Here is an 18,718-nt window from a genome sequence, read left to right as displayed (position 1 = left end):
GAATTGTAAGGTTGGCAAGTTTTCAAATAATTTCAAAGTACTTAATTTTACATGACAAAATGCAAAATTTGAATAAAATCGAACGAAAAGTTTCTAAGAAATTGAATTAAAAAAAAAGTCACATATTTAATCATCTCAGGAACTATTCGATCGATTTCACTCAAATTCTGGACTTCTTCATGCGAAATTAAATATTTTAAGTGATAAAAAAAATGTGTGCCTGGCAATTTTCCAATATCATTAGACAAAATTATAACAAATGATAAATATTTACTGAAATAAATTTTTTGAAGGGAATTTTCCACAATTAATTTTTCAAATCGTTGACAAAGTTCCCGAGATATGGCGAAATACGCTAAAAGCAAAATTAATAAAGGGGTGCAAACTTTGGATCGCTCTCTTGACCAAACTATTGGGACCATATTTCCTACATTGCTGTTACTCCCTCATTTGATTCTTTAACTTAAAATATCGCATGTACTAATTAGTTATTATAGGTGAGGTTAACAGCACAAACCATTAAGATTGAGTCATAGAACTTAAAGATCCAATCATTGGATCAATTATTCAAGGTAATCCTTTTTTTTTTTTTTTCGCGCACTGTACAACTATACTAGTTAGGGAATTCATCTTTATGTGAATTCGGAGGTTCTTGATTTTAAATCAGCCGGCATCCTACTTACTTCTTTCTCACCCATTCCTCCCTTCACCTCAATTTTGAGACTAAGCATTTCTCTCAATTAAGAGTATATGATGTTTTATTTTTTAATACACGAGGCTTTCAAATTTAAATTTAGATATTGTCACACATTTTTGCTCAATTTCGAGAAAATCTATTTTACAGTGTATTTATTTAAACTTTCAGCGTATTTTTGAAGTTCAGTCATCTATCTATATTATATAAAACGCTAATAAGTACGTATGTATTAATGAAACCGATGATATTTCTTTTCTCGCGCTGGCAACAGTTTTCATTTTTAATTGATTGGATTCGGCGCGCAAGAGCACGTAGTGAGCATCATATGGCTAATATATATTATATAAAACGTTAATACGTCTTAATTGATAGGCTTCGGCGCGCAAGAGCACGTAGTGAGCATCATATATCTAATTGGGTGAATTCTCACCGAATTGGGTATAATATAAAAAAAACACAACTACTTCCACTTAGTAGGAATAACATTTACCATGACGCAATGCTAAATTCTATGCCACTATCCACATAAATCAATTATGAATCAAAAATCGAATATCAATTACTTTTCTTTATAATGCAATAAAATCTGGCGAGCAGCTATTTAAACGATCAAACACTTCGTTTGTTTATTTGTGGCTTGAAGTTAGGCTCGCAGAAAATGCCGTTCATGGGTTAAATTTAGTAGGAATAACACAACCTGTGACGTAGGCTATAGTATACCCAATTATCAAATAAATTCTCACAAAACTGTCTTCATCGAAGCCGATGCTTTACATCCGGCGTTCAGTACTATTTATTTCATATTGTTTTACAACACATGGTTTTAGCCCTCTGGTGGGAAAGACTTTAAAACAAAACTTACAACAGTTACTTTTCTCAACAACTGAAATTTAGAATAGTGTGATTAAGAAAAATATGTGAACTGTTTGCAATTTCAAATTAATATTGAAATGCACAGGTTTAGAATTTTCTACAGTGAAAAGTTTTCGGAACTTCAGTGTTCAAAAAAGTATACAAAAGCTAGACGTTAAGAACGTATCCAATGAGCGAGCAAAGCTAGCATCGGATTGCGAAGCAATCCGAAACGAACTGCGAAAGCTGTTCCGGGGGTTGGCAAGCGCCAGCGAGCAGGGGGCGAAGCCTCCTAGTTTAATTTATTTGCAATATTGAAGAAAGTGAAGGAAAAATAGAAAAAAAACTTAAATAACTAAAGAACTTTTAAATTTTTTAATCGGATTGTAATGTAGAATACAATGCCATAAAACGTAAGTGTCGCATTAATGTTATCATCATCGAAAACACTACTGTCAGAAATCATTACATTTTATACACAATGAGTAGCTTTGACAGATAATTGAGGGCAAAAGATAACGATACCTTTCTATCTAAAAAAACCTCCATATCGTGGCACACGGTTCTCTGTTTGGCCTTCTAAGGATATTTCACTTGCTGGATAAGTCATTTTCACATAAATATGCAATAATAAAATGGAACGGAAAATCCCTAAACGACTTTCTGCACTAATGTATTAAACTAAGGAAATATACTATTATAAATTTCTCGAAAAAATGGTTAAATAACAGTTAATTTAATTCTTATTTTACCAGATTAAAACAAAAACAAACAAAAAAGTAGTGCGTGGGGTCCCTCCGCGCGGAAGAAGTTAAACTTCGTAACCTGCGACGTTAATTGTAGAAGAATCAGCAGTCGTAGAAGGATCACTAGTTCTACTCAACGACTCTTTTTCCTGCTCCGCTCGCTTCCGTGCTCTGTAGTCACGGTAATATTGTGCATTTTTCCCACGTGGACCTCTTGAACCAGTGGAAGTGTTTGTGGTTGCCTCATCGTCTCGCCATGGAAAATGTATTTGTATTAATAATCTATGTGAATGCGTCATAATGTAATTTCAGAAGAGAAACAATCAATTGATATTCACAAGAGACGTACCTTGACATGACCTTAAATCCGTCGCATTGTCCGTGGGATTGTTTTCACTCATTTTTTACAATTGTTATCCACTAAGTTTGAAAATAAAAAATACTACCCTATTAAATTATATGTGTATCAAATCAAACTAAAATATTTATAGAAAAGCAATACTTTTATGACTTTTATTATTTTTATGCTAGTGAGAACCAAAACAATATGGAAATGAATGAGGGAAAACTGGATCCTACCACGTGATTTCCCGGCCAATAAAAATGTAGCGTTAAACGTTTAACGCAACCTTGTTGGAAGTCGCATAAGAAGTATAACTTCAATAAAATAACCATGGTATTCAAACTGTGAACTGTTAGAAAAATCGTTTATTGATTGTTTTCATCTAACACGGTTAAAAAACACGAACTTTATCTGCATCAGCTAGGCCCTAGCAGTATAGTAGTTGTCTAAACTATCGCAGAAAGTAGTCTAAATTATTACAGCAGTCTAAATTATCTGTAAAAAAAGGCATTTTATTCTTCATTCTCAGAAGATGAAAAGTTATTTTCATTAGTTAAATTAAAATATTTTAAAATTATAATTAACAATCAAATAACTTAATAATAAATGTAAAGATAAACAGATTTTTACTGATTACTCATATTTCTTAACAGTTTTTTAAGAACAATTTTTGGTGCACAGAATTGTTCTTTAAAGTTTTTATTCAATGCAATTAAATTGACTATAAAAATTGCACACCACAATTAGCAATACTAAGGGAAAAGTCTTCATAGATATTAGTCACCAAATATTATCAATTAAAAAAAATTCGAAAATTTTATCAAAATTCATTTAATAACTTTTGAAATTAATAAAAATTTACTTCAAAAATTTTAAAATAATTTTTATAATACTGAACGTTTAAATACCTTTCTTTTCAGAAATACGATATGTTATTTTAGTAATGTATTATCCCTAAATTTTATTTTCAATATTTTAATTGATTTCAAGTGTCCTGTTATTATAGCAATTTTAAGAATATTTTAGAATCTCTGTACCAAAGCTCTATGTTATGTGATTTGGTCCAGGACTCACGTAGCTGAAATGCAAAATTTACACAATTATAATTATTTCCTAATTTAGTTATTAGCTAACAGGTTGAACATATTATATTCCTAAAATAATTATAAGACCTGTTACTGGATGTCTTTGTTTCTTGTTCTTATAAATACGCATCTGTTATGCTAGATTTCATATTTACATTTGCTAAACTATAATACTTGCTGCAATAGATAGAGAATTAATTTTCAAAACAAAAAATTCTTTTCTTGAACTTTTACTTTATTTTAGATACTAAGAAAAAATGGGAGGGAATTTTCATTTTATTTTTACGGATTGGAAAATCTTTGATTATAACTATTTCTCCAAAAGCTTTTTATATATTCAAGTAGTTTACCTAAATGGGTTAAAGTTGAGGGTTGTGCATCATAGTTAATAATAGTCCTATGTTACGCTGTATGCTACTAAAAAATATATTGTTTATAAATTAGGATGTCACTTTATTTTGACTATCATGCAGAAAATGAAATTGTCTGATCTTTAAACGTACCTGTGATTGTTAAAATAGTATTTTCAGTTAACAGGAAGTCTCACGTTTATCACTATCAAATGTTATTAGGATTGCATATCAATAAAAGCTTTCTGCGTATATTGTAACTCATTTCAAGTTTAAACTCATTTTCAAGACTCAGAAATACCAGTCTACATGTTCACATCCGTTAAATTATATTATTGCCTACAATAGACAGGAAATTGATAGTTTTTTTTAAAAGAAAAAAACAGTTTTTTCTTTCCGCTTCTACACTTTATTATTAAACCTTTATTTATTTATGAAAACATTGATAGAATAGTGAAATCTTAGTGACCATCACTATCAAACACAATACTGTTAAATCAAGCGTTAATTTTGACACAATATGACCTATATATTTCCTTTCAATCATGATTTGAGTAACAATGGAGTTATTAGGGATGGTTCATAGAGTGTTCGAAAACGTGATCGGTTTTCTAATTTTTTTTTAAACAAACTTTTAATTTAGAGCTTATTTCCAAAAGGTAATAAAGAACAATTCTTATTTTCTCAAACGAAATGGAAATAACTTATTTTTTTAATTATTTTGTTTGTTAGTTTAGTATGATTTGTTGTCAAATCTAGAGCCATAAGAAATCTTGTTTATTTAATAAATTTTTCAAGCTGATTTTCTCCAAATCTTAATTTAAATATTTAAAAATTTTTAATGGTTGAAAAATTTTCAGATATGTTTTAAAATTTAATGATTTTTACTAGTTATTCGAAATATTTAAATTTTTGAGACACGAAAAATTATATAAGTCTTTTTCTTAAAACTATGTTTCTAAATTTTTTTTAAAAATCAGGGTAGTGATGGATTCTTGTGTTATTTTGTTTTTTCAAAACAAATAGTTTTGGAACTTCTTTTAGAGCAAAATTTATTGTTATAAATGTTTTAAAATTTTCATGATTTGGGCTAGACGTTTGAAATACTTACATTTTTGTGACACGGATAATTAAATAAGTGTTAACTTTTAACTTTTTAAAAAAAATCAGAATAATGATGAATTCTTGTAGTATTTTCTTCAAAACAAATAATGTTAGGACTTCTTTTAGTGCAAAGTCTACTTAATTTACTGTTCTATGATAGTATGATAAAAGTAAGCTACAGATACTTTTCGCAAAATAATAAATCTCCATATAAAATCTAGAAAAAGTTCGTGAATAACTTGAGCACCGATTTGGATCGTGTTTACCTCAGAAGTTTGCAAATTTCAGAGGAATGGTTTGTAAACTATCACCGCTTCCCGTCGTTATGTGGTTCGAGCACAATATCGAAAATACGAAATTTCATTGTTGAAAACAATTGTCACAGATTAAAACTAAACATTTTAATAACAAATTCAGCCCGATATCTACGATAACATACGAAAAAATAACATAGAAAAATTAAATCCTCTCTCAGTTGAGCAATATGAATTTTATATATTTACATACTGTCTTGATTTTCGACTGTAGGATTTTAAATCTTGAAATATTTGAAATTCTACTTATCTAAAAGGGTGAGCCAGTTGATCATCAGCATATTAATAAAATTATTAAATATGTTCTAACCATTCAAACATTTATTTGATGAAGTTGTTCGTAAAATCTAGGTTCTCGTTGAACCTCAATCTGCTTAAATTATCAGAAATTAAATCTATGAGAAAAAAATGCAACTCAAAATGTTTAAAAATTTGCTACGTCTTATAACTTTTTATTTACACTTAAAGTGTGAGCTTTATGCCTTTCTTCGGAAATTTTTCGACTACGCTAAGACTAACGCTTCTGATGGAAAAATGCAAGAGTTGAGCAATGAAGCAATTTTATTAAATCTTTGTCTCCCCTTCCTTATTTGAAAATAAATGCTATCTTTTTCCCCTGGTAAAGCGAGTACCCATTTTACGTTTTCCCATTATAAAAGTTGTGTGTTGATTAAATAAAAGGCAGTTAGGGCTCCAAAGCATTTGAGTAAAAAAACTAAGAAAATTAAATAAAAGTAAAATATTTACAAACAGACAAATAATATTTTTCCAGCAGTTTTAACTAAATGATTTATTCGGAACATAATTAAAACTATATAGCCACTACTGCATTAAATGCGAGTTTGCACGCAATAAAAGAGCCTGAACATTAAACCAAAACTTCTATTGAACATTTCTTCGCAAAACCGGGGTTCTTGTTAAACTAGAGCGAGTTCAAATGTATTTTCAAACTATAATAAAAATGATGCACTTACCTATACAGGTAAATTCGTTGAATACAATGGTTAATAAATAATTATCACAAAAATTTACAGATATAAATTAAAATGATTAAATTCAAATCAATTTACAGATATAAAATGTTATTGCTACGAGTTTCTCAAAAGTGAATTGGGTAAACTTCAATTAATGTTCTATTTACAATGCGCTGCTTTTATATACTTTTTTCCTGATTAAAAATTTAAGGTAAAAACAAGACTGGCGCCCATTAACCAAAAAAGGGATACATGACCTCAGAAAAACTGTTATAAATGAAAAGATTTATATTTGGGGTCTGATTAGGAGTCACAATGTATTTTAAAGTACAGAAATCAATGAAATTCCAATCTCCACCTATGGAATTCCCAAAGATACAGATGAGGAAAAGCCATTTTTGTAGTTTCGAAAAAAATGGTTCTTTATCAAAGCAGTGAACTTCTGGCCCCACTTTTTCTGTATCATCGGCTCTTACTTGCCACGGTCAAGGTCTAAACGAAGGTCATACCTGAGTTTTCTGACGAAATAACAGAAAAAATCACGTTTACCTACTTTACCTTGCGTTGGATAATAAAAGAAAAACAGTTACATCAAAACAAATCCGTTTGAGTGTTATGTAAGCGAAAATGTAAATATTTGCATAACAATTCTGGTCAATTTTCTTTTTTTGAGAGTATATTTATGAGAATGGTATTCTTTTTAATAAAATTATTAAAAGCACAATGTTATAGAAGAAAAATTATTATTCTAAATATGTATTGTAAACACCTAATAAATTTTTCGTACTTTTTCAATTGTTTCAATTTGACGCATAGAGTTTTAATAATAATTAATATCTGTAATTAAAATTGCTATAGACATCAAATAAAAACACTTTTTTTTAAAAAAAAAAGACTTATGTCATTAGAGGATGTTCATACAATTTGTTTGCTAAGAATGATATAAAGTTTGTACATTCTTAGAATGGGCAGCAAAATAAAATTCGTATTCATATATAGACTTAATCTTTCTCTACTGAGCCCAGTCATTTTATGAAACAGTTGCAATTAGTTTTTTTTCAAGTATATAAGATGATCGCTATACGTTTATTAACACTTAATATTTTAAGTGTGCGAACCCATCAAAAGGATTGCTGATGATGAGCCCCCTGGTTATTTTCAATTTAAAAATAATAATACGAAAGAAAGAAAAGAATTAGTAATTTAGGTAATACTGATATTATATTTATTGGTGCGTTTTAGTATGTACTATACATACTAATGTAGCAAACAAAATATCTACTATAAGTACTGTGAAACTAGGTTTTTCATGGCTCACCAAATATTATATATACCAAACAATACAGTTGATTATGGTAATTTTTAACTATCATTGAGTTGACCTTGAGCAATCGCATTATGCAAAATGATACCGAACATCATTAATCTTTATTTTAATGGGATAAACTTCGAAAACATGTTTTGTTTAATCCAATATCGTAATGTTATCACCAAGAACAACACATTATAATAAATGAAAAGTCTGAAATTGGTTTACCTTAATTTTGTCACTATATCTCTTACAGTTTTATCTCACTTTGTAGCGCTGAGCATTTCCATTTTATTGACCATTTAGTTTTTCTTCAGCGCGTACGAAAAGCGAGTATTCAACCGTTAACAGTTATAATATACTGAAAAGTGTATAAATAAATGTTATGAGCACAAAATACTTATTTTCAACGTGGTTTTCCTCAACCAAAAAATTAAAATCATTAAAGGGCCAGTGTGTGAGAAACAAAAATTATTACGATCAAGACGCAATTAAATTAGATGTTGAATCCTTTTAAGGACTGTTTTATTTTTCTTGTTTTTAATTCGTGTAAGGCTCTACATTTCTCCTTAATGTATGTAAGATGGTTCAAGTTTTTCTGCATCTTAGCGTTCAATGTCAAGCGAGTGATTTTCTAGGGTATTTAGTTGACTATTTATTGTTAAGAGCACTAACCTTGCTCTTCCACCCAAACAATACTAAAATAGAGTCACTTACATTCTTCATTAACTGAGTACCTATTAAATAATAGATTTATCAACATAAATAAATGTTATATATTTAAGACTAAAATAAGAACTTTTCTCCGAAAAATCTGAATTTTTTTAAAACATTGTCGCTTACTTACTTCTTCCACTTAGCTACTTACTTAATAACTTTCGAACAGGTTTTAAATTTTTTAATTAAAAGAAAAGATAAAGTGATGCTTTGTGAAAGTCTTAAGTGAAGAGTTTTATATGCAAAAGTATCGGCTTTTAATATTCTCTAATTAGAATGTAAGTTGTGCGTCATAATTTATTATTTCTAATAGTTAAATAAATACCTGAAGTAATATGAAATGCTTTAAGTAAATTTTAAATAATTTCTGTTTAGAAGCACATGACATATACTAATAAATGTCTTCGGTACAAAATTAATATCTTTAAGAAAATCATCCAAAAAAGTTATATAAATATGTTTTTTTTTCTTTTTACGAACTTGTCATTTCCATATCTCGAATATTATCTCTTCAAATATTAATATTGGCACGTGTCAGTCAGAAGTACACGTCAAATATTTGGCAATGAAGTCCTCTCTAATCATATTTTGACAGACTGTTTTGACGGAACAATTGAAAAAAAAGGAACCCATAATTATTCACTTCCTCCATTTTTAATGTCAGATATCGATAAAAAAACTACCGATTTAATGTTTATTTGAGTTTCCCATATTGCTTGGCAACGTTGATTAGTTATCTCATTTTTAGTGCTACATTTGTTATCCTGGGAATCTGCCTCGAATGTTCTTTTTTGCCCACTTACTTTAAAAATATGAGGCATGGCAAAAGATAGTGGCCAACACTGTTTTTTTTCATTAAATTAAACATCAATTTACGCTAAACAAAACAAGTCCTATACATGTACTTGAAATTTGAATGTCAAAATGTAACTTTTTGCAACTGAAGGCACCAATATAAACCTTTTAAAAATTGTCTACAATCTTTACTTAAGGAAGGACTGGAAATTTTTAATTTTTGTGCTATATGAAGTGTTCTATGATTAAATACATATGCAAAGTAATTGGTGTTTCTGTAAATTAGTAAAATTATGGTTTATATACTTTTTTGTGTATAGACAAAAAAATATTGATTTCATCAGGTTTCTGACTAAATAAACCGACCACGGTGCTGACACAAAATATCCACTGAGGTAGACGGATCATGGGTTAGAGTCCTCTTATCGTTAGGCTATCCACTGCAGGTTTTCGTGGTTTTTACTCTCCATGTACCGCGATTGTGAGTTAGTACCCTCAAACAGTTATCCATGAAGACAAATTGCTCCCAATACTTGATTCAGGAGTTCTCTTGTCCTCTCAATTGTGTTCAAAATTGCAAGGCGACAGAGCTGAACCACGACTTAATAATTAACCATATAACTAACCATAAATCATACCAATGAAGAAAATATAGACGATTTATGTTGCAGACTTATGTAGAATAAAGTACATTTGAATCGATGAGTTCGAAAATCCTTAATCTCCACTAATTTTCAAAATTGAAATTCTTGCACTCATAAATTTTGTTGAAGTAAATACACAGATAAGGGTATAAAAAATTCATTTACTTCTACTTGATAAAGAATATTTTGTGCCGTAAAATCTCAATTTAGTTCAGAAACATGCCATATTCTTGAGATGACCTGTTCTCAGAATAAACGTGGAAATATGCTACTTGGCTGCGTTGTTACGTATGAAATCGTTCGCATAACCTGACAATTAATTATTTAGTTTAGGCTTGTTATTTTGTTGATACTTTTTGCTACCAAATGAGTTATTAAGAGGATGGTTCATTAGATGGTATATGCAAGAAAATAAAAAGGGATAAAAGTAACTATGAATTTTAAAGGATGTGACTACAAATAATATCATACTAAATTTTAAAAACTGCTGGTTGAAGCATTACAAAAAAGTTTTATAAAAATGCTCTTACTAAAAAGCAATAAAGTAGAAACAACAGTTTCAGGTGTCATATTAATTTAACTTATAAAAGCACTACACCTGGTGAAGTTGAAGTATCTCTTTTTACTGGTGATTCATGCAAATTAAAATATTTGCTCTGTACAGAAAAGTACCCTAAAAATGGCACAATAAGCAATTAAGGAAGCATATTTTGAGTAAGATTCTATAAATTAAAGAAAATGGCTGACATCAAAAAAGGTTTTTACAATCTAAGCCAAATGAGTTTTTATCTTTCTATGAAGAAAATTTTAAGCGCTCAGGACACATAGACATAGCCCAAAAGGTTACTGAATCTACACCAATACTCATGAATATGTAGTCTAAGACTTAAATAAAGTCTTTATTTCGTTTCTAAATGACAAATTATTAATATTTTAGCTTGTTAAAAGTAATGTATAATATTTGCTTTAAGGTTTCGTCCGAAAATCAGTCATTTCGGTCACCGGTAATGTTATGACACAATTGCAATAGAATATTTTGTAACCAGCTATATTTTATTATCAAAAATAAAAATAATTGTATGTATCTAATTGTTACTTAACTATTCAGTTGTCTCTTCGGTTAAATTCGTTTTTTTGGAGATGACTGGTTTTCGAACTCTTTGGTTCATTTATTCTAATGTTGCACAAATACATTGGACGTCAACTTTTACACAGATTTTATTAATGCCGCATGTTCAATTTGGGTTCCTATCAGAGCTCGAAAAACCGCCCGTCCTCGGCGGTCAAAAATTCCCCGCGGACAACAAATTTCTAGAATCCAACGTCCGCACGGACGGCCATTTTCCCGTTAATGTTCGTGATACATTGTTTTTGTTATCTTACAAGAGTTTAGCGCCTCACTTCTAAAGTGACCCTCTAATCTAGAAATATAGCAACATACTGATCATGATGGAATTGATATTTTCTCTGTCTGGGAGTATTGCAGATGTTGAAAGAGGTTTTTCAGCAATGAACTTACAAAAAAACACATTACGTACTGGTCTTAAACAAGAAACGTTAAACGGAATTATGAACATCTACCTAAATGGAAAACCCCTTTCAGATTTCTGTGCAGAAACCTCTGTTAATCATTGGCTTGATTGTGGAACTGGCAAACGTCATATTTGATTCATTTAGAAAACACAGTACCCTCGGATAAATTGACATTCCAGATAACTTGACCTTTGTCATTTAAATTGTTTCATAAAATAAATACTAGGTTTTACTATTAGTAACCTAGTATTTCTTTTACTGTATAATGTAATCATAGTAACTACTAATTCAATGAGCAATTTATATAAATGTTAGTAATAAATAAGAGAAAATTATATTTTTATTTATTTAGAAGCTACGGGTTAGTTTCAAAGGAGGACGGGGTACATTGTTGGACAAGCTGTCCTCGGGGACGGGTAAAATTACTTATTTTCGAGTTCTTTCGAGTCCTGGTTCCTTTATTAATCTTTGGTTTCATTTTATGTTTAAATTATAGAAGTACCTTTGATCCAGTTATAAGCAGTTTTACTCAGTTTATAAGTGAATTGTTTTGGATTTCTGCAGATAAACCTGTCATTCTTATCTTTCATAATTCCAAAATCACAAAACTTCAAGAGCTCACAAGATTTATTGATATTTGTTTATTGATATTTAGAAGTATTACATAGATATAAAAACATTAGTTTAAATAAACAAATGTAAAAAAATTTTTTTGTTAAACTGACATTATTAAGACTCATAAATATTACTACTTGTGTAGATGAATTTTAATTATTGATTGTTCCTTTAAGAAATGATTTAAAAATGTGTATTCTATCGAATTTTGCTTATAATTTTTTAAAGAATCAGTATATATATATTATACAAGTATAGATAATTAACTGATGCTAATTGTTTGAAATATTTAATTAAAAACTGAATTCCGTTGATTAGTAAGTTTATAAGAATATATATATTTATTATTTTTATACCATTTAGCATAATACTAATTTTTGAGTAAAAATAATAAGTAATTTTTTCTATTGTTTTATAATACCAATTTAAATAACTTGCAATTACTTCCATGGCATAATTTATAAAACATTTAACATTTCTGCCTGCTTTTCCAAACGCATTTATCTTAAAATTGAAATTTTTGTTTCAATATACATTTTTTAAAGTTGAGTCGTTTAACAAGTTTTTTTTTTTTTTTTTTTTTTTTTTTTTTTTTTTTTTTATCTCATTTGAATTTGTTAAATTTCTCTTTATTTCCCAATGAATGAAAACCAGAACTCCTATTCTATTCTCACCTAATCTATTCTCAAATGATAAAAAAAAGTTTTTTCAGAGTCAAATTCCAAAAATAAATTTAAATTTTGACTCTTTCTAAGCTACAATATACAAAAGTGTGACAAAATGACTTTGACTAAGTATTTTTTACTTTATGTAAATTTCCAAATGAAAAAATGCGATATCTTTTATTTAACTTTATACCACAGACAGAAGCTATCATAAGTTAATTATTAAATTTTACTAAATGTAATTAAATAGGAACCCTCGTTGTATCAAAAAATAATCATGAAAATAAGAAGATTTAGAACTAAATGAAAAAACTATAACCTGTAAAACAATAATATTTTGAATTGTCTAATATAAATTATTTAACATTTGACATATTTAATAAAAGGATCTTATTTAAATTAACATTATATTAGGGTTTATCCCAAAAGTAAAATAAAAACTCGATAATGTAATCAAATAACGCAAAGTAAATGTTGTATTTTTTGTTCTCAAGCGATAATTCTCGTTGCGGCAGTAAAATATGGCCGTTGGACAGTCTGAGAAATGTAATTACATTCTTTTTCCCCGAATTCGGGATGAGATTTGATTGAAAAGGTGCCCTTCATCTTGTGGCATACTCTTCGGTTGCTGGACACATTCCAAGTAGTTCAAGTGTAATTTTTGACTTATGATTAATGATTAGATTTGACCTAAGAATGATCATATTTTGAAAAATAACTCATGCATAGTTTTGAAATGTTTATAAATTATTGAATTTAGAAAAAATTAAAAGTGTATATTAAAAGATACTTAAAATTCCCCCCCCCCCCAAAAAAATACTGCGTTTTTCTTAAAATGAAAATGTTGCTCTTATTTTCTATGATCAGCAATGTCCTTTTGAGTTAAATTTTTTATGGGAGAATAAACTACTGATTAAGCATGAATGCGCTCTTCACACTTAGAAAAAATAATCATTGTCAACAGTACCTGAATATGGTAAAATTTACCGCATTTTTGGCTCTATGAGAACACAAGGTTCGATAATTTTTACGGAAGTGCTTCCTTAATAATTTTAGTAAAATTAACAGTAAATTATGGTATTATAATTTGGGATAAAATTTGAAAAATTTATCTTAATACCTTAGAACAAAGCTCCCCAACCGTTTTATCTTTGTGAAAAAGTCAGCGTTAAACGCGGCCCTCTGATTTGGGGGAGGATTGTTTGTATTATAAATTGTTTTGATTTAATAATTTGAATTTAATTGCACTGAAACATGTTTTCAGAACAAATGCAAATACATGCGTGGTATTAGTGCAGTTACAGGTGACGTCTCTCAGCTCCCAGTTAACTTCTTGTCTATGGGAAGATGAACAAACACGAGTGAAATAAGCAAAAGGAAATAAAATGGAAATAATTTAATGTTCTGGGCATTGGTGACCGCTGCTCTAGAGCATGGCATAAAAACCATTTATTCCGTTATATTTGCTTTCAATTTTGTATATTTTACTAAATGTGTGTTAATAAGAACTATTATTTCGAAAACCAGTATTTCCGGTAAACTGTTGTCATATGAGTAGAAAAATTGCCAAGTGAATGGTTTAAACATCGTAAATTTTGATTTTATTAACCAGAATTAAGTGTTTTTTTTTTATACCAGAAACTTTATTAGCATGCAGTACGTTAAATAAACAATAATGTTTTTTCTCCGTGCTCAGGTGGTAAACATTAGTTCGTTTCTGGCAATTCGTCCCGAGATATCATTCGCGAAATTTTCGTCCCTATTTAATTAAAATAAATGCCTAAATCAACAAAATTTCACAAAGGCACTTTAAATCTAAATTATTTACGCTTTTCTAAGACTTAAAACAACCTGACATTTAAAAACCAATTAAATATATCCTCCCTGACAATTATGACGGAAATACAATGACATCGATGTTTTCACTACATTAGCATGTAACTAGGAGAATTACATAAATTAGTTTAGGAGCAGAACAGTGAATGATAAAATAATAAAACAATGAGCTACCAAATGAATGGATGAGGGTGAAAATAAACCAATGAATTAATAAATTTGGAAATAAAAAAAGAATCAGTGAATCAATCGATGAACATCTACGTGAATCAACAGATCAACGAAACCACTATTGTGGGAATAGACGAATCTGTGAATTAATTTACAGTGAATCAACGAAGAGGAAAATCAGGGAATCAAACGGTCAAAGAATAAATAAAACAGTACTTGAGAGAATTACTACAAGAGAAAATCAATGAATCGTGCAATATAACATTCTCGCCTTCGTTTTTTGTTTTTTTTTTAGTAATTCATATATTCTGCAAATTGATTAGATATTTAGGACATTCGATGGCTTGACAATGAAAAACGCGTATTCGCTTTTTCGTTGGTTCTATGATTTTTAATTTGATGTTTAATTCTTTAAAACAACAGTTCATTAATTCGATAGTTTGTAAAATCACTAACTCATGTATTTGTGTCGTGCATTTCCTGAATAATAGGTTTATTGATTCATTTATTCGCTCATTAGTTGATTAGGTAATTTATTCACAGACTTTTATATTTGTTTTGCGCCAAAAAGAAAATTTTATGTATAATTCGTTTATTAACAGCTATACTTGTAGTAAGAACGTATTATCATAGAAAATTGCTGAAAACAGAAAAAATTTATTTTTACACCGGCTCTATTTTAACCTTTGTAATAAGAATGCGAAATCACATTTAATAACTCGAAATAACGAATGTTTGTAGACATTTATCATTTTGTTTTAGTTTTCCGTCACAAACTAAATAATCTGAGTTTTCGATTCGAGTTATTTGACTTTTCGTTAACCTTTTTTTTAATATATATTCTCTTATCTTATATCTTTATTTTAGCTTTCTTTTTCCCATTTAAAAACAGTTTCACTTCCTTTTTCTCTATAAAAGCTCTTCTCTTCTAACCCACCGATCCTAGATAAATGCCATCGCCTCCATATCGGAAATTTATCAATTCAATTCAATGCTGCAAATGGCAGTTTGCTGTGGTTGCTAGGCGACAGAATGGTAAATTTAGCGAAAATTCGAAAGAAGTTTTCTAACATGTTTCGTTTGTATTATGCAGCAGAATTGATGACTACAAATAGTATTTTCTACAATAACCTATGTTGAAGAGAATTATATAGTTCAAAAGCCTCTTTTAAAACTCATATCTTATAGTTTGAATGAAACAAAAGAACTTAATGTTAATAAATGAGCTTTTGAATTGGTTATTGCTTAAAAAGCTATGTATTTTTGATTTGAAGAGTAATTCTTATGAATACCGTAACTTTGCAAAGAAGTATTAGGTAAAAAATGAATCTCGATTTGATTATTTAAGGGGGGACCCCACCCTGAGATGGTAAAATATTAACGTTTTTCTTGAAATTTTTTTTAAGTAGAGACAATGCAGAGACTCCTTGTTTTTTTATGTTATTTAGCTACAATTTAAGTCTATTTTAAAAAAAATTTATTTTACAAAATAATAAAAAAATAGGTTGCGGCAGCTCCGTGTGTGGCTGGTCATCAAAAAGTAGCACCTCACTGGCCTCATGGATTTAGAAGTCCTGAAACATAGGAAAACGATTTTGTTTAGATTTTCAGAAACATAAAGACATTATCTAAAAAGTAGCATAGCGGTTTTTTGATATTCGCAAAATTACCAAAATGGCGGCAACTTAAAAAAAAAAGTTAAGTTTTTTATTAAAAAAATATTCATTAAAATACTGATATAAAATCGAAATATAAAAATATCAAAAAACTCCTAAACTACTTTCTAAAGAATATATTTTTACGTAATTTAAAATAAAGAACAGTTTATTTCGTTGTATAGATCATGAGAAAAACGTTAGGCCAGATCAAAACACAGTGGTTTTGAAAAACGCTTTTAAAGTTTTGACTAATGGTAGGGAAAAACGTTTAATTTCATATATATAATGGTCGATAAATGAAATGCCTACAATAATTTTCTATATACAGTCAACAAAATGGATGAGGCACAAAAAGAATGTCGCCCCTCCTAATCCTGCCGAACGGGCCTTTCTACCTGCTTAGCGACGACTCTCTATATTTTCTTCCAAACGAAGTTAGATACCGAGAAATCGTTTTAGACAGACATCAGGAAGGGTACAAAGATTCGAAAAATGCAATAAATTATTTTTCGAAATTTTGAAATATTCAGGGTGGGGTCCCCCTTAAGTAGCATACAAAAATTGCCAGCTTCTTTACTTTTTAATAACTGAAAAAAAATGCGAAATATGAACGAAAACGCAAGAAATTGAGTCAAATGTAAAACATTGTTATGTCAGACGTAAATGTTATGTCAAACTCTCTTTCCTTAATGCTAAAAAAGAGTTCGAACATGATTTTTTTTTTGCATTTAATTAAATGTATAAAAAAGAATAATTAAAAATTATGAATCAGTTTTAACATAAAAATTGAAATTAATTAATATAAAAATTGTAAATAAAATTTTTTTTATAAAGTTTGAAGTTTTTAAACTTGAATTTTAAAATTGGACTGCATGAAACTTTTTTGTTGCTATTTTAGGTATTAAAAATCTATACTATCCTTTTACAATTAGTATCGAAAGTAGTATTTTTTTTAAAGAAAAATAATGTCTTAGCCTGAGCCTCTAATCAACGGACAGTGACGTTTTTCCTTAAATGACCATTTCAGCTTGTAAGATTAGTAATTTTCAAGTTTGCAACTTTAATCAGATGGGATGAAATTTGGGTACACTACCTTTAATGTTGAGTATTATGAAGATAAGTATATCGGTATAACTTTATGTTTAAAAAAGGAAACTAGATTAAAAGGAGTACTGTTCGAGAATAAAAAGCTGTTTCAATTGATCTGTTCGCAGCACCTGTTATTGTGAATAAAACATCTGTTTCTTTGATATAGTTTCATACAATTTGTTTAAATTTAAAGTAAAAAGGAAAAAAAACCTTTCTATGAGACCATTGTTCTCGTCACTGAAGATTACTTTGTGAATAAATATATGATCAACCTTGTATTTCCCTTTAAAAAAATATCTATGACGCGGATTAAGTTTCTCTCTTACGTTGAAGACATTACGTTTCTTGATTTTTATCAGTTGCTATTTTACAATGTATTTATAAAAATAATTTACTGAATCTCAGTTGCTACAAGTAAGGTCTATTAAATTATGCTTAAATGGGTTAAAAGTGACCAAGAAACAACTAAAAATATAAAAACAAACTCAATTTGAAAAAATGTGCACTTTTCTTTTTTATTACAACTGTTCAACTATCATTCTAGAGATTTTATCTTAAGTACTTTATATCCAAATTCAGCATTTCAGCAAATATAAAGGTTTATAAAGTAAAGACAGGCCAGCAGCTGAACACTCCTTCAAACTTTATTTTGCAAAAAAAGTTAATGAAAACCGAATACCGTTTTTTCATAGTTTACTGTACACTGAATTTAATTTTTAGTTTTGCATTTTTTACTAGATGTGTGGTAAAAAGAATTATAATTTTAAAAATTCGAATTTCCTGTAAACCGTAACCATATGAACGGAAATCGTTACCAAATGAATACTTAAAATACAAGCAAATGTGTTTTATTAACCAAACTGTTATTTTTTTTACCAGCAACGTCATTACCGCACAGTCCGGTTGTTTTATTCGACATTTTTTCCTTATAGTTTTACATTGAATCATTATAGCAAAAAACTGTCACCACATGTCCTTCTGCCGAGCATACCGTTTGCGAGAATGGAATAAAAAATTTTATAAGGGTTTTATATGGTACGGATTCAAGGATTCCGTTACTATTAAAACGGAAAAATGGCTAAATGAATGGTTTAAATACCTTATATTTTGTTTTTTTTTCCCAGAATTAAGATTTTATTTCCCTGAAATGCAGTACGGCAGTTTTACCAGAATTATTTTCTCTGTAAACAGTGAGCTCTTTCATTGCTTCTCTTTTAATTG

Source organism: Parasteatoda tepidariorum, chromosome 8 (genome assembly GCF_982258835.1).
Source record: "Parasteatoda tepidariorum strain Cologne lab strain chromosome 8, Ptep-v5.0, whole genome shotgun sequence".
NCBI classification, from domain to species: Eukaryota; Metazoa; Arthropoda; class Arachnida; order Araneae; family Theridiidae; genus Parasteatoda; species Parasteatoda tepidariorum.
Note: the sequence above shows the minus strand (reverse complement) of the source record.